At 43.2% G+C, this 26,800-nt stretch overlaps 1 pseudogene; it reads left to right on the forward strand.

Annotated features, from left to right (window-relative positions):
* Window positions 1-24,987, forward strand: LOC136163969 (large ribosomal subunit protein eL13 pseudogene; annotated as a pseudogene).
* The last annotated feature ends 1,813 nt before the right edge of the window (window positions 24,988-26,800 follow it).

Here is a 26,800-nt window from a genome sequence, read left to right on the forward strand (position 1 = left end):
ATGGCAGGCGACATTCTTCATCCACAGGCCCTAAGAATGCTCACTCAGGTGCCTTTCATAACAAATCAGAATTGTCAGCTCTGGAAGAGGCGTCAGAACCGGCTGAGACCGATGGGTTCATTTGGAGACAGGCCGGGTGCTGCGTCCCCTGACCCTGGCCTAGGGCTGTTCTCCACGCACTGCCCAAGGAGGCCGCTCTACACTCCAGTCCCCCGGAACCAGGACACCTCTCAGGCCTCAAGCCAGATGCCGAGATCAGGTGCGCAAACCACACCGTGCTCAGAGGCGATAAGAGTGAGCGAAGAAGTGACTGGAGGAAGAAAGGCAGAGGCTTGGCACTTAGCACCTGCAGATAAGTGAGTGTTTGACCTGGGCTGAACACACTCCTCATCTGGTGAGAGATAGCAGTCACACTCCTGTGCTGTGGTAAGAAGCTGGCCTGATTCTCAAGGCCACTGAACAGCAGGCTCGGAAGGATAGACAAGGGGAGGCTGGTAGCACCCACCCGGGGGCCCTGAGCTCCTGGGAGGGCTCAGGAGGGGGTCCTGGCAGCTAGGCTCCTTACTCATCTGTGCAGAGCCATCGGGCGTGCACTGGACTTCCCAAATCTGCTCAGTAAAACTTCTTAGGAGAAACATCCTAAGCCTCATCCTAGTTCTCACTGTTCAGGCTCCTGAAGCTGAAGAAAGCTGTGAAGAATGAACCCAGAGGGAAAAGAACACCATGAGTTTGTCTCTGGAGAGAATGACCAAGGTAACACAGAAATAATCACACTGACACTAATCACAGCTAGTATTTACTGCTTAGTGACTATGTGGCAGGCCCTATACTGTGTCCCCTCCCGCAGTAACTGGTTCACTCTTCCCCACAGAACTGTGAGGTCAGCACTACTGCTGTGGGCATTTGCAACTGAGCAACAGGCTTCAAGAGGTTAGGAGGTTTACCTAAAGCCCTGTGGCCAGGAAGCAGGAGAGCCAGAAGTACAGAAACATGGTCCAGGGTGGGGATGGGATGAACTGGGAGATTGGGATCAACACATATACACTATTGATGCTATGTATAAAATAGACAATTAATGAGAATATACTGGAACTCTACTCAATGGTCTGTGGTGACCTAAATGAGAAGGAAATCCAAAAAGAGGGGAATTATGTATGTGTATAGTTGATTCCCCGGTGGCTCAGATGGCAAAGAACCGCTGGCAATGTGGGAGACCTGGGTTCAATTCCTGGGTTGGGAAGATCCCCTGGAGAAGGGAATGGCTACTCACTCCAGTATTCCTGCCTGGAAAATTCCATGGACAGAGGAGCCTGTCAGTCCCCACTCCATGGGATCGCAGAGTCGGACACAACTGAACAAGTTTCACTTTCACAGCTGATTCACTTTGTTGTACAACAGAAAGTAACACGACATTGTAAAGCAATTATACTCCAATAAAAATTAACTTAACAAATTGCAATGTGATTTACCTCCTTTTAAAGAGGTTCCCTCTACACTACAAAGGAAATGAATCAGAAAAAAAAAGAATATAGACATATACATATATATATATAATTGAATCACTTTTCTGTACAGTTGAAACTAATACAATATTGTAAACCAACTATCCTTCAATTTAAAAAAATGATTTAAAAAAGAAAGAAATGTAGCTTGTCCATCTCTGGAACCCAGACTCTGAGCTTCATCTTTCTGATGTATCGGTGGAAGCTGCTGATGCATTTGGGAGGAGTTCTGGTGGGGGGAGGAGGGAGCAAGGAGCACTGCAAGGGGCGGAGGGGAGAAGGAAAAGTGTGGTTCACAGGTGGGCTGGGCAGCACTTTCCACCACACACAACAGTCCGTGCCCAGGGGTACCTCCTTCATCAGTAACAGAAGCCCAGTCTTTATCACAACCCATAATGGAGATTATATTTGCCGGCCTCCCCTTCAGGTAGGTGTGGGCAACATAGGGTAGGTGTGGGGGACCCCGAGGAAGAGGGTAGAGTCTAGAGGGTGGGGAGCCTGGGTCCTGATGACCTCGGAGCCTCCAGGCCCACACAGTCTGTTTACCTCGACTGCTTCTACCTGAAGACTAATGAACGTGTTTCTTGTTTAAGCCAGGGACAGCTTGGGATTCTCTTGTATGCAGGGATGCTAGCGCTAACTGCTAACTTTCACCCACTTTTTACAAAGGGGGCCTCAGGCTCAGGATGAGTAGATATCTTAATCCAAAGTTGTAGGAGTATTACCTAGTAGAGTTCAGATTTGCCTCTGTCCATCTGACCCTAGAGGTTCTGTCTTTCTAGCACAGTCTATATTAGCAAAAGGAACAGTGACATGCATGTATTTGGTGCTTTATAATTTGAAGACATTTTAAAAGATATTTTGAAAACATTTAAAAATACATTAGGCAATGTGTATGGTTTGGGATTTAGGATCTGCAAGCAACAGAAATAGATTCTCCATCAGGAGTCCCCAGCCTCTGGGGTCTGAGATGCCTGATGATCTGAGGTGAATCTGATGTAATAATAATAGAAATAAAGTGCACAATAAATGTAATGTGTTTAAATCACCCCAAATCCACCCACCCCCCGGCCCTGCCGGCTGTGGTCCCTGGTGCCAAAACAGCTGGGGACTGCTGCTCTAGATAACTTATACTAAAGAGCACTCTATTGGGAGGATTTGAGGTGGGTATCAGTAAGTGTTCAACCAGAGAAGCAGAGTGACTGTGGGCTTATTACAGGGGCTTGACATGCAATTGTGGGAACCGGTTAAGCTGGTTAAGTAGAGTCTGTAAGGCTGGTGTCCTCAGATCTGAAGCTGGAGCGTGGTGTCCACAGGCCAGACGGGGACCAGAAAAACCTGTCTACATGCATCTGCAGTCTTGGTTGCCCAGCCGCTGGCCTGCTTCTCTGCCAACATAGCCTGACTTCAATGTGGGAACTACTGCAGCCTTCATCTTGCTTGGAATCTTGGGCCTTGTTGATGAAAATAATAAATCAATAAATAATAATTCTATAATAGAAATGCAAGAGTTTTATTTGAGCTAACTGAGGACTATATGCTGTGCTCCGTAGTGTCCGACTCTTCGTGCACCTTTGGACTGTGGTTCACCAGGCTCCTCTGTCCACGGGACTTTTCAGGTAAGAATACTGCAGTGGGTTGCCATTTCCTGCTCCAGAGGATCTTCCCAACCCAGGGACTGAACCTGCATCTCCTTTCCTGGATTGCAGGCAGATTCTTTACCAGCTGAGCCATCAGGGAAGCCCAAGGATTATAGTCTGGAGACAGCTCTCAGATGACTGAGGAACTCCTCCGGAGAAGCATGATTTCCAGCGCGGTTCTATGTCTTGTCAGAACAAAGAACATTAAATAAGTCAGGTACACACTCCATCAAGATGTCAAAAAAGCCAGATCAGCACGTATACAGTGAGACACCACTATATTTTACATGAACATTCTTTACTTTTGGTCAAGGTGCCCTTTTCTCTAATAATTGAGGCAGATGGACAGTGCATGCTTCAGTTCAGTTCAGTCACTCAGTCATGTCCCACTCTTTGCGACCCCATGGCCTGCAGCACACCAGGCTTCCCTGTTCATCACCGACTCCCAGACCTTGCTCAAACTCATGTCTATTTTTGGTGATGCCATCAAACCATCTCATCCTCTGTCGTCTCCTTCTTCTCCTGCCTTCAATCTTTCCCAGCATCAGGGTCTTTTCCAATGAGTCAGTTCTTTGCATTATGTGGCCAAAGTATTGGAGTTTCAGCTTCAGCATCAGTCCTTCCAATGAATATTCAGGACTGATTTCTTTGAGGATTGACTGGTTTGATCTCCTTGCAGTCCAAGGGACTCTCAAGAGTCTTCTCCAACACCACAGTTCAAAATCATCAATTCTTCGGCGCTCAGCTTTCTTTATAGTCCAACTCTCACATCCATACATGACTACTGGAAAAACCATAGCTTTGACTAGACGGACCTTTGTTGGCAAAGTAATGTCTCTGCTTTTTAATTTGCTGTCTAAGTTGATCATAGCTTTTCTTCCAAGGAGCAAGCGTCTTTTAATTTCATGGCTGCAATCACCATCTGCAGTGATTTTGGAGCCCCCCCCCCCAAATAAAGTCTGTCACTGTTTCCACTGTTTCTCCATCTATTTGTCATGAAGTGATGGGACCCAATGCCATGATCTTAGTTTTCTGAATGTTGAACTTTAAGCCAACTTTTTCACCCTCCTCTTTCGCTTTCATCAAGAGGCTCTTTAGTTCTTCTTTGCTTTCTGCCATAAGGGTGGTGTCATCTGCATATCTAAAGTTATTGATATTTCTCCTGGCAATCTTGATTCCAGCTTGTGCTTCATCCAGCCCGGCATTTCGAATGATGTACTCTGCAAAGAAGTTAAATAAGCAGAGTGACAACATACAGCCTTGACGTACTCCCTTCCCTATTGGGAACCAGTCTGTTGCTCCATGTCCGATTCTAACTGTTGCTTCTTGACCTGCCTACAGATTTCTCAGGAGGCAGGTCAGGTGGTCTGGTATTCCCATCTCTTTAAGAATTTTCCACACTTTGTTGCTTGAAAGGCCACAAACAGGCTGTTTTAGTTGACATGAAATTCAAGTGAGCTCATCGATAAGCAGAATAACTTTCTCAGACCTCAGTATGTGAACTTTTCTTTTACCAGCCTGTGTTTTAAGATGGGAACACTCCTGTTCCCTGATCATTCTGGTTAGTTCAGGAGGGCCTGGGCCCAGCCAGGCCAGTGAGCCTTGGTCCCCAGAAATCTGGCTCCAAATCTCATGTTCCTTCTACAAGCAGGCTAAACGACTCAGGTGACAATGAATCATTACTTAGAGCAGAGAGATCCCCTGGGTTTAACTGAGCTTTTGCCACACTTGACTCCAAATTGACAGGTTATGCAGGTCCCCGTGGAGATTAAAAAAGAATTTTATTTGCTGTCTTTATTTACTAGGAAAAGTGGGATTTGGTTGGGTACTCAGCTTACTTGTCAGACACCGTATATAACATCTGTCACCAAAAGGGCTCAAGCCCCAGCCAGGATCCCTCCAGAAAATGTGAAGAGAGTCACTCCTAGTTTTATATTGAAATTCTAACTAAAAACCTTAATTTATCTACTTAAAAAATAATTGTAAAATATATTGGAACTATATGTAGTCTTGTTCTGTATTTTCCAAGTCTCCTGTAAATATGTTATCATATTTTCATAATTTAAAACATTTTTAAAAAGGGAAAAAAAGAAAGTATATCACTCCTGCTTGATCCTCACCAGGGACGGGAGAGTCTCAGCTGCTGATAAAGGTCTATCAATCTTCAGAGGGCTACAGGCACCACATTTATTCAAGAGCAAATATGGATCGTTAGGCGAAGCCGACCATGAGTTAGAACAGTGGTCTCTTAATTGTGCTATTGATATTCATCACTGTAATAAAATTGTCTAATTGAAAAAGTCCATATTGACAAACCGAAAAGAAGTGCATTGATTTAATAGTAGTTTTGAATTATTAACTCTACAAATTTTTATTCCATGGAGCTGTCACATTTTTCATCAGGCAGGTTATCTCTTAAAGGGGGCCAAAATGTTATCCTGGAAAATTCCTGAGACTGGAAGATAAGGAACTTTTGTGGGCCCCAAGAAAAGCTGATTTGTTTTTTGTAGGCACTGGTGTGTATGTGTGTGTGTGTGTCCACAGACTGATTTCCTTAGATGATCCGAGCCAAAGAGTTGGGAATGTCAAGTTCGCTTGATCAGTCCTGTGGACTGAGATCATTTATGGGTAGGAAAGGATAGGGAGTCAATGTATTAATACAAGGTCACATACCTGGTGGCACTGACCCCTGTAAGAAGGAAAGCCCAATTTGGGGATGGGCAAGGCCATTGTGGTGATTATCCATAGCACTTGACTGGGCTCATCATAGTAAGTACGCAGCAAAGACTGGCTTATTGGTTAAATGTTCGGAGGCAATGAAGTCATTTAGAGATTGCTTTCAGTTGCATGTAACAAAGACCCAGAAAGTCCTGGGTTTATTCTCAACACAATGGCAGTCAAGACGAAGGCAGTCTAGGATTGCAGGGCAGTGCTCCATGATTCTGTCTCCTTGCCCCTCCACAGTGCCTGTGTATGGTCTATCTTCTAATCACTTCATGGTCCAAGACGGCTACTGGGATGCTAGCCATCTAACCACTATGCAGGTTGGAGGGAGAAAAAAAGGCAGAAGAACCAAAAGAGGCATATCTTCCAGGAAGCAGTATTTCAGAACGCTCCACACAACACCTGCATTCACAGTTCTGTGGCCAGAAGGTAGCCCTGTGATGATATTTAACTGAAAGTGGGGCTGTGAAATGCAGTGTTTTGTTAGGTTTACCACCACTGTGAAACTAAAAAGGGAATCCCTTACTAAGAAATTAGAGGGAAATGGATGTTGTGCTGGTGTTAGTATCAACAGTTTCTGTCACAAACACTGTTATATTAGCATGGTTTGGGGGAAAGACAAATTGGTGATATCCATTAAAATGTGAAATATTCATACTCTTTAAACCCTCAAATTTATTTTATAAATCTTTTCTATAGGTTACTCTCACATATGTACACACATATACACATGATTATTATATCACTACACTATTTATATAAGCAAATTGGAAATAACCTAAATGTCCATTGACTACTAAATTGTTAAAAAAAAAACACTGCGATAATACTATGGAGTAGTATGCAGCTCTGAAAAACAATGAGGCAACTGTAAGTATTGAGATGGAATATGTGTGTGCTAAGTTGCTTCAGTTGTGAATGACTGTGATCCTATGGACCATAGCCCGCCAGGCTCCTCTGTCCATGGGATGCTCCAGGCAAGAATACTGGAGTGAGTTGCCATGCCCTCCTCCAGGAGAGCTTCCAGATCCACGGACTGAACCCACGTCTCTTATGTCTCCTGCATTGGCAGATGGGTTCTTCACCACTAGCGCCACCGGGGAGGCTCCCTGGGATGGACTATGATATGTTCTTAAACCAAAAAGCAAGCTGCAGGATATTATACACCTTGTAACATGTATAATATGACTCCATTAGTAACACTGTGTTATATATGTTCCTGGAAATGTATCAGAGTCTTTGAAGACAGAGAAATGAGCCTGTGTAATTTGAAAGAACTGCCAGAAATGCTAAAAATCAGTTAATGACTGTGAGCTAAACTCCTCATAAAAATAAAAGAATCAAGTCTGTGGTCAGAGTAGGTGGAACCAATCTGGTTTCCAGAAGAATTCTGCTGGGACCAAGTCTGCACCAAAATGTTGGATGGGCCAATCAGATGTGAAGTCTTTGCAGCACATTTTAAGGGTGAAACTGGAACGCTGCTGGCAGAATGGTGAACAGATGCCCTGATGTGATATTCCAATGGCATTAGCGCAGGATAATAATAGGCTTTGTAATACACTGAACTCTCACAAGAAATAGAGGGAGGGAATTCCCTGGCAGTCCAGTGGTTAGGACACTGTATTTCCACTGTAGGGTGCACGGGTTTGATCCCTAGTTGGGGAACTAAGATCTCGAACACCTCGAGGCAAGGTCAGAAAAATACAGAAACAGAAGGAAATTTCCAGCAATAACAAAATAATAGGACATACATATACATGCACAGTGAGCTAAAACTAGAATCAAGGGAGAAAAGCAAGGCTTGGAGGATCAATGTCAGTGTCAGCCTCAAATTCAGGGATTGGAAGCTAAGCCCTGAGCCTGCTACCAGGGCTGATAATCTCATTTTGAAGTTTAAAAGCATCCCCTGTGGGTAGGATACACGACTCCAGGAAAAAGTAAATGCAAATCCCTTTGGGGGGAGAGCTCAGTCGTTCAGTTGTGTCTATCTGCGACCCATGGACTCTAGCCCAGCAGGCTCCTCTGTCCATGGGATTCACTAGGCAAGAATACTGGCGTGGGTTGCCATTTCCTTCTCCAGGGGATCTTCCTGATCCACATCAGGAAGATCAGGAAGATCTTCCTGTGTCTCTTGCATCTCCCACATCTGCAGGAAGGTTCTTTACCACTGTGCCAGGAAGGTGTCAATAATTCAGGATTTCAAGATTCCTACAGATTAAAGACAACTAAATAAAAGATCAAAATAAGAAATTACGAAACAGCTTCAGTCATGCGACTGCTACTTAATTGCTTGTATGACCTTGGGTAAATCACCTAGCCTCTTCAAGCCTCAGTATTCCCACCTTTCAAATAGGGGCAATAAGTTCTTATCCCTTAGAGGTTTATAAAAGATATCAAACTTGTAGAGCACTTAGTAAATGCTCAGTAAATGCAAGAAGTAATTATTATAATTACTTTTATTCCTGGCTATCCCTTCCCTCTGGTCACTGTGTGCAATCAAGTCCACTGATTAGCATGTGTCTGGGTATAATCCACTCACTTTCATCTCTAGGTCCCCAGTGCATCTTAGCTTTGATGCCAGCACCCCGACCCTCTTCCTTCCACCCCCCTCTCACAAATATAAGTATGAACCATATACACGTGTGGTGTGGTGTGACCAAATATTTTTTAAAAAATAAATAAAAGCACATATATGGATGCTAAGAAGGGTTAAGTATAAAGGGCCAGAATCTTTGTGTTAGGGCCCAACAGATGTGGCATATGCTTCAGAATGTTTTTGGATGGTTCTCTCTGACTTTTGGGGGCCTCCCAAGTGGCTCAGTGGTAAAGAATTCTCCTGCAAATACAGGAGATTTGGGTTCCATCACTGGGTCGGGAAGATCCTCTGGAGAAGCAAGTGGTAACCCACTCCAGTATTCTTGCCTGGGAAATCCCAAGGACAGAGGAGACTGGCGGGCTATAGTCCATGTGGTCACGAAGAGTCAGACACGACTTAGCAACACAAGAAAGATGAAAAAGTTGACACTGAGAGTCTGGCTTGTCTTCAGCCATCAGTCAGGTTATTTGCTTTCACATCCAGGGCACTTATTGTTCTGTGCCCCCAGGGCTGGTCACCTAGGCAACCAACCCCCGCCGCCCTGCCACACACATCTGGGCATCTCACGCCTCTTATAGAGACTCACCCTCCTCAATCACAATCTTGGGTGATTTAAAACTGCTTCACCATGGTCCCAGAACACTCTTCCTTCTATAAAAGCCTGGCCCATTGACCCTGTCTACGGGCCTATGATTTAGCCAGCAAGCACGTATGAATATCTTTCAGGATAAGGACGGTAAAGCGTCTGCCTACAATGCGGGAGACCCAGGTTCGATCCCTGGGTCGGGAAGATCACCTGGAGAAGGAAATGACAACCCACTCCAGTATTCTTGCCTGGAAAACCCCATGGACGGAGGAGCCTGGTAGGCTATAGTCCATGGGGTCGCAAAGAGTCAGACAGGACTGAGCGACTTCACTGTCACTTTCACTTTTCAGGGTAAGGCCCTCTATGTGTTCCATTCCATATGTTAATGTTTAGTTGTTGGTTTACAATGAGTCTAGAGCTGAAAACAACACAGACGGTGTCTTGGGTAAAATTTCGTGGAAGCAGAGCTTGACACAGGGATCTGAGTGCATATGAGTCACTGATGGAGTGGCCATCAGAAAATAAATAAAAGAATAAAAAGGAGACAAGAAAGTCACATAGGGAAGCAAGACAGGCCTTTGTGATCCCTAGGGGTAGACTCTGGAGCAGTGCTGTCCAGGAGAAGTTTTTGCAGAGCGGAATGGTCTATGTAACTTGCACAGTACAGTAGAGTTACCACTATTTACATAGGGCCACTGAGCATTTGAAATATGACTAGTGTAACTGGCATATAATTTTGAATTAAATTACATGTGTACTTTAAATAAATCACCTAACTTTAAATAAATTACATAATTTTAAATAAATTATACAATTATGTGTGACTGATGGCTACTATCGGACAATGCAGTTCTGGAGTACGAACCTCAAGTCAGAATTGAGAAGAGGGAGTGAGCTTCTTGTGGTCTCATTGATGGCGGGCTGCCCTGGCTTTGGTGGGGCAATTTTCCAGGCAAAACTGTCAGCAGTGCTTTTCTCTCTACGTTTCTCCTCTTAACAGATGCTCTTCTGTGTCTGTGAATCTATTTATGTTTTTGTAAATAAGTTACAGAAAACAAGCTTATGGTTACCAAGAGGGAAGAGGAGGAGGGATATACTTGTAGTTTGGGATTAAAATATGCACATTACTGTATATAAGATAGGTAACTGACAAGGACCTACTGTATAGCACTGGGAGCTATACTCAATATCGTGTAATAATCTACAATGGAAGAGAATGTTTAAAAAAATATATACATATATATATATATATGTATGTAAACACTTTGGCTACCTGATGTGAAGCGCTGACTCACTGAAAAAGACCCTGATGCTAGGAGAGGTTAAGGGCAGGAGGAGGAGAGGGTGGCAGGGAATGAGTTGGTTGGATGGCATCACTGAATCAATGCACACGAGTTTGAGCAAACGCCAGGAAACAGTGAAGGACAGGGAAGCCTGACCTGCAGTCCATGGGGTGGCAAAGAGTTGGACTTGACTTGGCAACTGAACAACAGCAACAATAATGGAGTCACTTTGTTGTACATGTGAAACTAATACAACACTGTGAATCAACTATATTTGTATAGAAATTAAAAAAAAAAATCTATTAGCAGTGGACATTCAGACAGTTGGGAGCGTCCCTGGTGGCTCAGATGGTAAAGCATCTGCCTGCAATGAGGGAGACCCAGGTTTGATCCCCGGGTCGGGAAGATCCCCTGGAGAAGGAAATGGCAACCCATTCCAGTATTCTTGCCTGGGAAATTCCATGAACGGAGGAGTCTGGTAGGCTGCAGTCCATGGGGTCACAAAGAGTTGGACATGACTGAGTGACTTCACTTTATTCAGACAGTTGAGAGGGTGTGTGAGTGTGCGTACTGGTCAAGTAGAGAGGATCAGACACTAGCACGCCCCCTACAGATCACAGAATGATCAACTGGGTCACCCTGACACCCTATTTTCTTCCCATCTCACAGATTCTTCGAGAACTGAATTATAGCCATAGAATAACCTGAAGACAACACCTGGCCACTGGCTTCATGGAGCAGAACAAGTTTCCTGGTCCCCAGAGCTGGTTCCTCTCCCACCTCATTCTCAAATTGTCCCTGGCAATTCTGCTGGTTTGCTGGTTCCCAGAGGAGCGTCATGATGTATTGCACAAATACACAGAGGAAATTTTTCTGTGGGTTTCTGATTATTAGTTGTTTCAGCCATAGAGAGGAAATACATTTAATTTTACACTGTCTACTACAAGCTTTGAGATGGCTAGCCCAACAGCTCTAAAAAAAGAAAAAAAAATAACTCTGTCCTTTCTACACTGAAGTATCATAGATATGAAGTTATAAATGAGGAAACCTAGGTTCATGTTTTATTTATACCTATTACCTTTGATTTATGGTGTTGAAAAACACATTCAACCTAATTTATGCAGGAATTAACTTTGGTAGAGATTAATTTTGGATCTATGGCCCCTTCCTAAAATATATCATCTCTATTCATAATCTTGGCTTGCAGACAGAGATGGTAGTGAGGAAAAGAAGAAAAAAAAAAAAAACCTTCCAAAAGGGAAACACTTTTAAGTCCTTAAATGAGGATAACAGAATGTTTTTAAAATTAGGATCCCTTGCAGTTCAGAGCCAGAATTTAGAGCTAACCAAATGGTGTTTTCCACTGAGTTTGGACATTTGGTAGAGCATTTTAAATGAAGATACATAAAATAGAAGAAAATAAAAAACAGGACTGTGGCATACATTAATGCTTAATAATAAGTCATTAGTAACTCTGAAATATTTAACCAGTAACTCTTACGTTACCTATGTCCTATCTTATAGACTACTAAGCACGTGTGTGTCTGAGTGTGTCTTGGAAGAGGAAAAGGATAGAAGGAGAGGGGAAAAAGCAAAGGGAAAATTTTTAAAAATCAAAAAGAAGTACAAAATATAGCTCTGAGCCTCAGGACAGTCAAGGGAAAAAGGCTACAATGAATGTCATGCCTAATACAAGAAAGCATATTAGTTTGCAAAGAGGAATTAATTTTCAGAAAGTTGCCTCTGTTTTGAAAAACAAACAACATAGTAGATGGTGTCTCTTTTGCTTTTCTTTTCTTAGACCCCAACTGTCTTTACAGTTTCACACCTCACTGGCTGAGGTGAGTCACTCACTGACGTGACCTGCCTGACCCCAGTCCACACTTGGGCTTGTGACCCCTCGTCCTGAGGGTACCGTTCAAAGCTCATCACGCCTCTTCCTGTGGAAGCCTCGGGCCAAAGAGCCACCAGATGTGTAGAGGAGGAGAGAAGTGAGTGGTCCCCCACCCTCCCTACGGCGGGTGACCCCTCTCTCCACAGCCGTTAGTGCTTCTGGAACTCTTCTCTCCTGAGTCCCCTGCACAGCCGCCATCCCTGCCTCCAGCCAGCACTCACACATCCAGGCCCTCGCTGGTTATGGGATGGTGTACCCCAGGAGAGCATCTGGGGAGAGGGCCCCCAGAGAGCCTCCGTCATCGGTGGGGTTGTGTCTGGGGAGAGGGCCCCCAGAGAGCCTCCCGCATCGGTGGGGTTGTGTCTATTAGTTTTCACTTGTACGGGAATACAGGGGCATTCCCCTTGGCTATGTGTCTTATTGGACCAAAACAGAGAGTGTATAATATTAAGTCACTGTCCTGGAGATTATCTGACCAAGGGAGTGATTCCGGTTGGCTTCAATACTGTGTGCTTGACAATGGCATGCTTTAGTTCTGAAAGGGAAAACAAATCTCTCTCCTCTACCAGCCTGCCACAAAAAGCACTGTGCAAAGCTTAGTCAAGTGCTCAAATCTCTACTGTGAACTTTCCTGCCATATCTGGGGGAATTACTGGGCCTTGAAAGCTCTCACCAACAGATAAGAAGCAAGGTTATAACACGATTTGACACGCAGTTTTGAAGACCCCACTCGGAAAAGTGGAGAGGGCAGCTTTTAAGGCACCATTTCAGGAGATTAAGATTCGAAATTGTGTTGCTTTATCTTACTGTTCTCTTTCACAGGCTTTTCCTTAGGTCTTGCTGGGGAGTCTTTTTTTTTTTTCCTTCATTTTTTCTTTCCCCGGTGTACATATGAAGGTTTGTAACGCTTCACGCTTGAAGACTAAAGGAAAACTGAGTAAATTCAATATGACCGACTTCAGAGTCACTGGCTTCACATGCATTTACTTGCTGTGAAGAGAAAAGCATGTGAGGAAAATACACTGCCACTGCAGAAACGGATCTGTCCCACGTATAATAGCTCATTTTTATCCACCCCTCATGTCTTACCAGAATAGGTTACTAAAGTGGCTGGCCCTGCAGCACGGAGGCCTCTCAGCCTCAGCACTGTGGGATGGGCCTCATCCCCAGGCCTCCTTGCCTCCCCCGGGCAGACCCCACCTCAATGACATTCTGGAGCTTCTCTCACATCCTTTTTGGTTTGGGGTTGCACAGGGTCTTAGCTGCGGCACTCAGCACCTTCGTTGCGGCACTCGTGATCTAGTCGTGACCAGGAATCCAACCTGGGCCCCCTGCATTGGGACTCCAGAGTCTTAACCACTGGGGCATCAGGGAAGTCCCTTCTCACAGGTCTTGAGCCCCTGTACTGTTGGCAGCTGAAACAAAAGCTGAAAGAAACCCACTCAGATCTGTGATCGATGTACTTACTGTAGCCTCATCCACAGCAAGGGGCCAAACCCTTCCATTTTTCATCCTGCAGAGGCTGGAGCTGCTGGGCTCAGATCCCCGGGTTAATGGGCTTGGAGAAGTGGAGACCAAACTCCAGGGTCCACAGGGAAAGAGAAGATTCAGCCCCAACACAAAGCTGCCTCTATTTCCTGAGAAGAAAGAGGAAGCAACCACTCACCTCAGATTTTCTGGAGCAATCATGTCTTGAGCATCCTTATTTTGTGATCGATAAAAGTTCTTCTGTCTGATGAGAGCACATATTCTAACTGTGGCAGGGGTGAGGGGTGGAGAGGTTGGGGAAAATATACATCTAGGAGCAAACAAATTGATGTCGGAAAACTTTGTTCACAGTGAAGGGACTCCCTGCAACCATTAACGTACTGTGTTACTAAGAAGGGCCATGGACCAGCGAGGTGGCGGAGGCTGGTCTATCTGTTTGGCCCATTCTCAATTTCATCCTAAGTAGAAACTGGGGCTCTGATGAATGGTGGGGGCAGAAGAATGGCAGAGTATGGAGCTGGAAACACAAGAGAGGGCCTGAAGCCCCTAGCTGTATACCATTTGGTGTCTTGTACAGGTAGAGGCTTCCAGAGGGCCCTGGAGACCCTGGTTGGGGGGATGGGGAGACTCAACAAAATGAAGGACTGGGAAAAGCTTTGCCTGTTCCCTTGTTTCACTTAAGTCAATGCCATATCAGTAAACAAAGGATGATGTGGCCCTCAAGCTGTCAGCCACTGCAGCTGCCCCTGACTGAACCTTGAGGGGATTCAGGATGGAGAAAAATGGGTACTGGCCCCACACAGTTGAGGAGGATATCAAAGGAACGATTTTGCTGAGCCCAGAATCTTGCGTAGAAAACACAAAGTTCATTACCTTGAAACGGCTGCTTTTTCCTTTAACAGCTCTCTATTAATGTTTTGACAAGCTGGCTTTTTTGCAAAACCTCGTATATATGCTGGCTTCTCCCTCCTCTTTGGAACAGCCCCTCAGAGCTATCTATGAGTCTGGATCCCTAGTTTAAGTCCCTGACAAGTTTGCTGAATAAAATAAAATTCTCAACTTTTAGGTTGTGCTTTTTTTTTTTTCAGTTGACAGATTGAATATCTGAATAATGAATTAAAAATTTTGCAAGGAGTAAATAGTGACCTAAGATAGTAGTATCAGTGACGAGACACATCGCTGGGACTATTGATCAGTTCTTAGCAGTCTTGACGGCATGTGTGTTAGCAGAGGAAGAGACATCAGTCTGGTGTGACCCTAGGATTTTGATCATCCAGCTCCAGCTTCTCTTTCCCAGTTCATCTTTCCGTCTTCACACCAATTCCTTGCTTTTGTCTTTCTGAACTCTTCCCCATTCCCCGGGCACAAACTGTACTTACGTGGCTGTGCTCAGAGGATTCTGTCTGATAGAAGTCCTTCCCTTTCTGTTCTCTGAAAAAGTCTTATCAACTGTTCTTCATGTTCCCAGTCAAGTTGCTTCTATAATGGTTTTTCTAGCTCCTCAGAGGAAATTAATCCTATCCGCTGAAATTTTTTTGATGTGGACCATCTTTAAAAGTCTTTATTGAATTTATTACAATATTGCTTCATGAGATATCATGTTTGTGTTTTTTTGGCCTTGAGTTATGTGGAATCTTAGCTCCCCAACCAGAGACTGAACCCACAGCCCCCCCGCATTGCAAGGCGAAGTCTTAACCACTGGACTGCCAGAGAAATCCTTGAACTTTCACTTTATGGTACTATAGCATATGTGAATTATAATCATTCCTTCATTGGTGTTGCTATGCTAGATCATGTATGCTTTCACTGGGGAGATCAAAGTTAAACTGAATTGTCTTGTCCTGTATTAAACTAAATGAAAAGTCTGAAATAGGCAAGAATCTGGTGAAGTGAAAGTCACTCAGCCATGTCCAACTCTTTGTGAACCCATGGACTATACACTCCATGGAATTCTCCAGGCCAGAATACTGGAGGGGGTAGCCTTTTCCTTCTCCAAGGATCTTCCCAACCCAGGGATCAAACCCAGGTCTCCTGCATTGCAGGCAGATTCTTTATCAGCTGAGTCACAAGGGAAGCCCCAAGTATCTGGTAGGGGTTCATACAAGGGGGAAGGGAATAGAAGTGGAGAAACTCTGTCTCTCTTATCACTGTTGGATGCTGGAATGCACACACACAATGTGTACATATTCACATACACACATATAGATGTATTGAGCTATTTACTATCTACCATATACTGTACTAGGCGATTTTACATGGACATTTTAATTCAGTCCTCACAAGGACTTGTTTTGGAAGCAAGGAAAGAGACAGGATTAAGGGTTTAAATCCTTTGCCCAAGGTCCACAGCTAGTGATAGAGCATAAATTCAAATTCAGTTTTAGTCTGACTCCAAAGGCCAAGGCTTCATTTATTATTAACGACCTCCCTTCATCACCGCTCTAATGGACAGCTGTCATTCCCTTGGCTGCCTGCCTCCACTTTAGAAGCTGAAAAGCCCAGACATTGTCTCAGCCTCCCTTGCAGCTAAAACACAGGCAGGTGACCTGGGGTTGACTGGATGGATGCCTCTGCTACAGACTTTGAATTGAGAGCTGGTGACATAAAGAGGCAGAGACAGCAGAGAATCCAAAGGCACTGAGGGAGTGGTACAGGAGCAAACTGTGGCATCCATTTTTCAGAGGTGGGTCAGTGTAGTGGTTCCCACTAGGTGGATTAGGTGATATGGAGTCTACCTGTGGCACAGCTTCCCTCATCTGGTCTTTTTTTCTAGTCTGGTTTCAATCATTTTGGAAAGTCCTGGAACTATTTCATAACTCAGCAACAAATGCTTTTTTTCTGCTTAGTCAACCAGAATGAGTTTCTGTTGCTTACAGCCAACAACATTGACTGATATAACATATACTCATAATCTTGAATGTAGGTTGACTTTGCCATGCATCATTTTTACCTGGAATTAAAAACACACATGGACACAGAATTTTATGAAAGTTCGACAGAGTGGAGGGTGATGGTGGGAAGTCATTGGGAACAATTTCTAGCTCACTGATCTATTTATGATTCATGTTACAGTTTGCATGGATGATTATGGGACTTTTCAGTGTGGTTTTACAAAACTGGGATCCAGAAGTGGACTTTTACCTTTCAAGTGTAATTTGATTTCTGTCTAACTCGGAGCTTTAAAAATTTTGTGATGAATTTGGCCTTTGAATAATAAGAAAGAAAATGACTTAAATACATATCTTTCCTGTTATTATAAGCAAAATGGCTTCCCAAAATTGTACTACTTACAAAACTAAGATCACAGAGGAAGTTGAACTGCTGAATTATTTAATTGTAACCTGACTCACTGGAGGCTTAGCTTCTGAGATGGAAGAAGATACGATAGCTTACAAAAAAGTTACTGATAAATTCCAAGATGGAATTCACTTTGAAGAGAGTGAAATGTGGTTGGTGGGTAATGGATCTCTCTGACCTTATGCAATGAAAAGGTTGAATTTGCAGTTTGACAAAGGGGTTATAATTACAAGGCATCGCTGAACTTCTGGAAGAAGCTACTGCTGTAGATGGCCAAGTGGTCTACGGAGATGCCAGATATAAGACAGAAATAAACCTTACAGAGGCCAGGGGTTTGACCTTGGTAAGTCTAGACACGCTAATATGATTATCATCTCTCTAATCAAGTTAGAATGTAAACACACATTCTACAAAGCAAAGACTCTTGGGGTGATTATTTAGAGGATGATGAAAAGCTGCTTTCTGTCTCTGCTGAGAACACAATGAGAAGAAATGAGGTGACTTTCGTTAGGTCAGTGACTTTCAACCAGGGATGATCTGGCAATGCTGGTAAGAAGTGGGGAAAGGCAGAGTGTTACTAGCATCTAGCTGGGGGAGGCCTGGGATGCTGCTAAATATCCTACAAGGCACAGGGCAAACTCCCACAAGAAGAATTATCTGGGCCAGAAATGTCAATAGTGCTGAGGTTGAGAAACCCTGGGCAAGATAGAATAAAGAAATTTCTGAACCTGAGGTTGTACAAATCTCAGAATGCGTTTACAGCTCCAGGGCAACTGTGGGGTGAATGAAGCACTGGCCTCAGGGTGCATAATTTGAGAATGTCAAAAGCCCCAGTAATCAAGATAAATGATATATTTTAAAAAATCAGTGCAAAAAAATCCAGGATGATCAGGGTGTCAAAATTTTAAATAAGGACAGGATTCAACAGAGATGGGCTTTGAGTAGAGGAAGTTAATATAATATTTATCTTGATTACTGAGGAAGGCAAGGACCTCAGTCTCATTCTAGTCCTGGCCTATTGATTATCAAGGGTGTGGAATTGTTTCAGCTTAAAGGTGACTTGATTTGATTGTAATTAAGCCGGAGGTAGTTAAACCTGAGTGAAAGTGTTAGTCATTCAGTCGTCTTCACTCTTTGTGACCCTATGGATTGTAGCCCGCCAGCCTCGTCTGTCCAAGGAATTCTCCAGGCAAGAATACTGTAGTAGGTAGCTATTCCCTCTCCCAGGAATCTTCCTGGCCCAGGGATTGGACCTGGCTTTTCTGCATTGAAGGCTTCCCAGGTGGCTCAGTGAGTAAAGAATCTGCCTACAATACAGGAGACACAGGTTTGAACCCCAGGTGGGGAAACCCCCTGGAGGAGGGCATGGCAACCCACTCCAGTATTCTTGCCTGGAGAATACTATGGACAGAGGAGCCTGGTGGGCTATGGTTGGTAGGGTCACAAAGAGTCAGACACGACTGAAGCGACTGAGCGCTCACGCTCACATGCTCTTGCGTTGCAGGCAGATTCTTTACTGTCTGAGCCACCAGTTAAGCCTCATAGGAGGTAAATGAGAAGGTCTTTTCTGGTTCTAGAATTTTAGATTTCGGTGATTAAGTTAAATGAGGAAGCAACCCTCATGTTAAGTTGCATAGAATTTGTAAGATGGCTTTTTAATTTCTCTGATTTATAGCATGGCCTCGGTTAGCCAAGATCATCTCTGTTATGAAATGTAATGTGTGATGGCATCTGAAAGAAATTTGTGGCATTAACTGTAGTCTTTAGCAACACACTTCTATTGCAAATTTCTCTGCCAGGAAAAACTGTTGTGTGACTTTCCCATTTTATTATTTTTCATCCTCTCCTCTTCCCAGTCCCCAAACTTACATACTATTATTTTCTGGGATATACAGATATTGCCATTCTTCTACATTTCTTGCTTCTTTTGTTCCCCCAAATGCCGTGGATGGACTCTTTGTGTTTTGTATTTGTGTGTGTTTGTGTGTGGGGGGGAGGGCAGATTTTAAATATTTTTCCTTCTAATAGCCTTGGGGGGATAGGCTGTCTATATTTAATGACTAAGTTTATGTATGTGGGCTATAGTGTACTTAAAACATAATGCTGACCTCCCAGAAATGCCAGATGAAAGCTTCAAAGATAATTTACTACCCTGGGCAGGGCAAGATAGGCAGTTATAAAAAATTACAGTAATATTACTAATTAGGAGAAATGTGGTCTTGGAGCCGTATTAGAACAAACACTCTAACCTTTATAGATTGCCTTCCATTAATTTCCCTGGTTTCCATCTATGAGCAGCTCCCGTTAAGAGTACCTGCATTCAGCAAATGTACTCTTGCATGAAGTAACTGGATCTGGGACCTACCACTTTCCCACATCCTGTCACTTAATCTAACTGACATATGTACCATTCCTTTTGATCTATGCTAACCATCATTATCTCAATGCAGATCTCAACTTCCTATCTGTTATTTTTAAAAATGCTTTAATCAGAGGGTAGCAACAAGTTGGGTTGAATTATAGGGTTTGTTTTGGGTTTAGAATTTTTTTCATTCTATTAGAAACAAAATAGCGTCAATCTTGGGCTCCTTCTTCCCAGCCCCTTAGTGGTTGCTATTTTGATGAGCTCTTTTGTGTTTATTTCTTGAAAAATGAACAAAAGGAAAACAAAAGAAAAAGGAACTAAGTGGTAGATGGGTAGATGAAGGATAATGGAACTACCAAAGCTAGACATATCCAAGTGCTTTCTTCTCTTTTTTCTTCATACTTCTCATTTTCATTTTTCATCCTGGTCCAGGGTGAACAGAAGTTCAAGTAGACTGACCGCTACTTAAGCAAAGGATGTGTTTAATTGTTTAGGATTTGGGACTATGAGCTGTCTGGGTGTGTACTTTGCTGAAGAAAATCCACCAGGATATCACAGGATGTAAATGATCCATGTGTGCCTAGGTCCTCCAGTTTTCAAGATGGTGATGAAGATGTTCAAAGTTTCCTTTATAATAAATAGGCTACCTGAACGTTAGGTTTGTGGGCTTCCTATGGCAGAAAAGAAATTATATTCCCTGGATAATTTTAGTTACATCCTCAGAAAGAAGATTAAGTGAGACAAATGGGGTATTTCTTCCCTTTTCTATACTCCTGTTCTTTAAACAGGTGTTACTCCACCTATTTTATAGAACCCTACAAACATATACTGAACAAATGGAGGAATAAATAAATGAATCAGAGTTCATTGCAAATGGTAAGGATTCTTTTAGAAAACTTTGATCTTGGTCATAGATTAAGTATGAGTCACAAGGTAAAATGTATTTCTTTTTACAGTGCTTTGCATTAATGACTGCTTAAAAGAGAGTATCATACAAATAACACCGCACCCCGCCCCCCCAAAAAAGAGAGAGAGTACCATACGACTTTTAAACAGAATCTTACAACTGCTAAATAAACTGTTACTTCTTTATTGGAGGCATAAACTTAGGGTTGGGACATTTTCCTTTAATCACCCTGCTCCCTATGTTAACAATATAATTTCAGCTATGTTAAAAACAACTCCCTCGATTGTACTATTGTGCTTCTGTGCATGTTTAAAATTTTTCATAGAAAAAAAATTAAAAGCTTCCCACCCACTATACCAATTTATTGTTCACAGTAAATAAATCAGGGAGTGTCTCTCATGTCTAATACTTTGAGACAAACTCTTTTAAATGCCATCTGGGTCGTCTCAGGGCCAGGTTCTGTGCCCTAAGTTGCAGCTTCTGTTCAGGTCTGTTTCAGATTATGTCTGTAGGATGGGAAACAATTCGTTACCACAGTAAGTCAGTACCTTCTCAATATACAAGTTCAGTTATGATATTCTCACAGAAAGCTTCCATTGAAAGAAACTGACAAAAATAAATACTAGGCTCTTAGGAAATGATCATTTAGAGGTTGTCTCTTCTAAAAGAGTTGTTTTCTTCTCCTTTATAGATTTACTAGAAACTCAAAGGAGGGTGAACCTCACGTTTGTAGGACACTTGTACACCAGGCATGCTGCTAGGGTCTTTCGCTCAGTACCTCCATACTCTCCACTGCAAATGTGGGGTGACTGGTATCAGCCTCACCTTCCAAGCGAGAACTGAGGCAGCTGAAGTTCTGACCCCATTGCTTCTGGTGAGGAGGACCAATGGCGGACCAAAATATGGCTAAAAGCTTTGTGAGGAAAGAGCTGTGCATCTACAAGGGATAACAGGATGACAGGAGCCAGTCACCTCCTCTGGGAGGACGCGAATGATGTTGGAGTCCTCAGGTTAGCCCCTCAGGAGGTAGAAGCCACCTTCCTTATTCGAGGGCTCTGGGTTTCACACAAAGGCCATCTCCTTTGGTGGGGTCTCAGAGTGCTGTAGAAGAGGATACTGACCTTCAGAAATGATGCCTCAGCACCCACATGTGCTAAATTTATTAGGATGATTGATTTGTTCCGGGTCACCTGTGACTGTCCCATTTTAGAAGTTACGGTCCTGCATCCGGAGAGCCCCATCAGTCTTTAGCAAACTGAGTTGGTTGGGTTCTAACACGGCTTTGTAAAAGTTAGTTGTTTGATTTCCAACAATCACACTGATATGAATCTCATGAAACACACCAAGCCATTGTAAAGACATCAAATTCATAAAGGAAGGCTTAGTGGTAAAGAATCCACCTGCCAAAGCAGGAGATTTGGTTTTGATCCCTGGGTTGGGAAGATCCCCTGGAGAAGAAAATGGCAACCCACTCCAGTATTCTTGCCTGGGAAATCCCATGGACATAGGAGATTGGCAGACTGTAGTCCATAGGGTCCCAAAAGAGTTGGACACAATTTAGTGAATAAACAACATAAAGGAAATAAAGTATATTTTCAGTGACTCCTCTGCCACAGGAGAGACTAAGCCTTTGTGAGTTGGCTTTGATAGTGGTAAAATGTAGTCACCACAGCTCATGCTGGCAAATCAACATAATTTCTGGGTTCCTCTAAACCTGAGGAATTGATATTTCTTTCACAGGTCAGTCCTGCCCCAATGACTGCACTATTCCTATTTGAATGAGTGGGTAGGCTAAACACATAAAACTTAACTTCGTGTTATACCCACCATTAAATAAGGACAGAGGGTGTAATTTCATAAGACAGAGTGGGGTCCAGGGAGCCATTTCCATTTGACATCATAACAGCATTAGCTTGGAAAATTATCTGGAGCCATGCAGAGAATACACTGGGTTTAGTTCAAACCCACTAAGTCCAGCTGTTTATAATAGATTCCTTTATGCAGTCTCTGGACACTTGACATGAACTATGAAGTATACTTAGCAGATCTCCAAAAAGGGAAAAAGTATTTGGAGGTATTTAGTAAAGTGAACTCTTTGTAAGAAGGAAAAACAGAAAGGGTAAAAAAATAAATCCATCAGGATGAGAAAGGAAAAAAATAGGAATGGAAAGTATAGGGAAATATAACAAGTTTCAGTTTAGATCTGTTAGTTTATCTTTTAAAACCTATTTTGGGCCTGAGTTATGTTGTAGCCTAGGAATATTTAATCCAGACAAGGCTAAATGGTAAAGACAGATTGATTTTTATAGTAATTCATTTAGCATTAGATGTCTGTGTCATTTTCTTCCTGACTGTTTTTTATAACTGTGCTCTGGGAGTCCCCAAATAGCAGTTTGGTCTTCAAGTCTTTCAACTGGTTTCAAATAATTTTTCAGATAGGCAAAATGGTTTGTCTTTCAGAAAACTTCTCTCCTATTATTTTTTTAATAATAATAAATATCAGGGAGAGAAATCATCTACATCCTGAAGACAAAAAGAACTTAACATCTATTAAAATACGATCAGCATGGGACTTCCCTGGTGGTCCAGTGGTTAAGACTTCAAGCTCCCAATTCAGGGGGCCTGGGTTCAATCCCTGGTCAGGGAATTAGATCCCATATACTGCAACTAGCATAGATAGATTGTCAGAGTTCATTTAAATAATGGGAGTTCTGTGAGTCTCAAAGTGTGGTCTGGAACCAGCAGTATGAGTGTCCCCTGGGAACCTGCCAGAAATGAAAATGCTCTGCTCCCCACCCCAGACATGCTGAATAATTAACTCTGGGGGGAGTGGAGAAGGGGCAGCAATCTGTATCATAGCCAGTCTTCTGGGTAATTCTGATGCACAAGCAACTTTGAAAATCACCGCATTCATATATCCACAGTGGTGGTTTTATTTCCTAACTATTCTGTTTTATCACAAGGACAGGCTTTACCAACCAGGCAACTAAACTAAAAAGTTCACTCAATCTTCAAAAATTGGTCACATCTTGCCTGATGCTGCCTCTGGTGGCAGCAGAGTCTGCAATCTACAGAATAACTCTAGCATATTGGTCATATTGTCAATCATTATTAAAATCCTTACTAAGGATTCTTTTCTAATTTCAAAATTTGTTGAGATATAAATGACACACAACATTGCCTATATCCTGCACACATTTTCTTTCTTACATGTTAAATCATCTCTGAATTAGTTACAATACATCATACAATGTAAATGCTGTGTAAATAGTTGTAAATACAATGTAAATGCTACATAGATGGGCTTCCCAGGTGGTAAAGAACCTGCCTGCCAATGCAGGAGACATAAGAGACGCAAGTTTGATCCCTGGTTCTGGTTTGATCCCTGGGTTTAGAGGAGGGCATGGAAACCCCCTCCAGTATTCTTGCCTGGAGAATCCCATGGACAGAGAAGCCTGGTGGGCTACAGTCCATAGAGTTGCAAAGAGTAGGATATGGTTGAAGTGACCTAGCACACAGCATGCTATGTAACACGTGCCAGTAGGGAGCAAATTCAAGTTTTGGTGTCTGAAACTTTCTGGAATTAAAAAAAACTTTTTTCCCTTTGATTTGCAGTTGGTTGAATCCTCAGATGTGGAACCTGCAGATTTGAAGGGCTAAATCCCTAACTATGTTTGTATGATGCAGGGGCTTCTGCTTTTCTGGTTGAACCTTGACTGATACAAATTGGCAATAGTGTCAAGTCCAACCCAAGGCCTGCTTTTGTATGACTCCTGAGCCAAGATGTCTTTTATGTTTTTAGTGAGTTGTTAAATAAAGCAAAGAATATGTGACAGAGACCATATATGTCCTACAGGGTTGAAAATACTTACTCTCTGGCCCATTACAAAAAGTTTACTGACCCTTGTAGGAAAAGTAGGAGTGTAAAATGCTATGGCTACTTTTTGAACAGTTAGGCAGTCTCTTAAAAACATAAGCACAAGGCCGGGCTCACTACCATCCCAGGGTGCTGTGGGGTAGCTCCTCCTTCCCGGCCGTGAGCCCTCGGAGGAGGCCTTTCGGCCGCAGCCAGGCGCCCAGCCGGAATGGCATGATCCTGAAGCCCCACTTCCACACGGACTGGCAGCGGCGCGTGGCCACGTGGTTCAACCAGCCGGCTCGCAAGATCCGTAGACGCAAGGCCCGGCAGGCCAAGGCGCGCCGCATCGCCCGGCGCCCCGCGTCCGGTCCTCTCCGCCAGTGGTGAGACGCCCAACGATCAGGTACCACGCGAAGGTTCGCGCCGGCAGAGAGCTTCAGTCTGGAGGAGCTTAGGGTGGCAGGCATCCACAAGAAGGTGGCCTGGATCATTGGGATCTCGGTGGACCCGAGGCGCCGGAACAAGTGCACGGAGGTCCCTGCAGGCCAATGTGCAGCGGCTCAAGGAGTACCGCTCCAAGCTTATCCTGTTCCCCAGGAAGCCCTCGGCCCGCAAGAAGGGAGACAGCTCTGCTTAAGAGCTCAAACTGGCCACTCAGCTGACCGGACCTGTTATGCCCATACGGAATGTCTATAAGACGGAGAAAGCCAGAGTCATCACAGAGGAGGAGAAGAACTTTAAGGCATTTGCCAGTCTCCGCATGGCCCGCGCCAACACCGGCTCTTTGGCATCCAGGCCAAAAGGGCCAAGGAAGCCGCAGAACAGGATGTTGAGGAGAAAAAATAAAGTGCTGTTGGCAACTTAAAAAAAAAAGCACAAATTTATCATATGGCCCAGAAGTCCTGCTCCTATGTATTTTCTGAAAAGAAACGAAAATTCGTGTCTGTACAAAGACTTGTACCTAACCGTTCCTAGCTATTTAATTCATAATAACCAAAAAATTAAACAACATAAAGGCCCATTAACAACTGGATAGACAAATTCTGACACATTCATAGACTAAAAAGGAATTAACCACTGATACCCAACAGAGAAAAACATCAAAAAAAATTATGCTAAGTGAAAGAAGGCAGAGACAGAAGAACGCATATTGTATGATTTCCACTCCTTTTATAAGAAGTTCCAGAATTTATGATATCAATCTCTAGTGACAGAAAAAGTGCTGGTTGCCTGGGAGGCCAGTGGGGTGTTGATCTGAAAGAGCTTGAGTGAACAGCCCAAGGAACGTTGTATATCAACAGCTTGATTGAAAAGGTCTCACATGTGCCAAAACACATTAAACTGAACAATTAAGGTGCATAAATTACACATCCATGAAAGCGTTTTTCACTCAGTTGTGTCCAACTCTTTGTGACTCCATGGACTATAGCCCTCCTGGCTCTTCTGTCCATGGAATTCTATGAACAAGAATACTGGAGTGGGTGCCATTCCCATCTCCAAGGGATCTTTCCAACCCAGGGATCGAACTTGGGTCTCCTGCATTGCAGGCAGATAGATTCTTTACCATCTGAGCCACCAGGAAAGCCCTATACCTCCAAGAAGCTGACTTAGAAAAAAAAGCCACAGATACACATTGGTTTAAAACCTAAACTTCCTATTTAGGCCACCTGGGTAACCTACACGGCAATAGCTGCTGTGTTAGTTTCCTAGAGTTGTTCTAACAAAGTCTACAAACTGGGTGGGCCTAAATGGCAGAAATCTGTCTCAGAACTTTGGAGGCCAGAAATCCAAGATCGAGCTCTTGGCAGCATTGGTTCTTTCTGAGAGAACCTGTCCTGTGCCTCCCTCCTAACTTAGGGTGGTTTGCTGTCAATCTCTGGTGTGTTTTGCCTTTAGATATATCACTCTGATTGCTGCTTTCTCCCTGTGTATGTTTCTGTCTCAATTTCCCAATTTCCCCCATTTCACAAGGACACTGGTCAAGCTGGCTTAGGACTCACTTTCAGGATTTCATCTTAGCTTGAAGATCTGCAAAGATCCTATTATCAGATAAGGTCCCACTCACAGGTACTGGAGGTTAGGGTTGTAACATCTTTTGGAGGTGGTGGGGAAATAATTCAATCACAAATTGACAGTTGTTTACAAATTAATGTAGACATGTAGGACTTGGCCTCATGAATTTGGTCATCTCAACAAATTCCTCTTTTCCTTAAGCCATAAGTCTTCAGAATCTTTGCCCATCTTTCCTGCCTAGCATGTTATCTTGATCTAGGTCAAGTTCTACAGGGTAAGCAGAATTTAATTGATTTGGGAGGAGGCAAACATTTACACAGAAAAAGACAAATATATATATTTAATATGCAGCTAACCCATTCATTGATTTATATCAAGGCTTTAAAGTAAATACTACCTATTTAGAAAGGTTGCTTTACCTAAAATAGTATGGTTGCAGCTGCAGCTACCTTTACAAAGTCTATTTTTGAGACTTCTGAATCTGCCATAGCCACATGTGTGACCAATAAACCAATAGTAAAAATCATTTCTATTAATAATACTTTGCTCCCTTTTACAGAGTGGAAAGTTTCTAAGGCTGATTTCTTCGTTGTCCATTTATTTTTAAATGAAATGCTCTAGAATACTTACTCTAAAATTCTCTAGT

This window comes from Muntiacus reevesi, chromosome 3, assembly GCF_963930625.1.
Source record: "Muntiacus reevesi chromosome 3, mMunRee1.1, whole genome shotgun sequence".
NCBI lineage: Eukaryota > Metazoa > Chordata > Mammalia > Artiodactyla > Cervidae > Muntiacus > Muntiacus reevesi.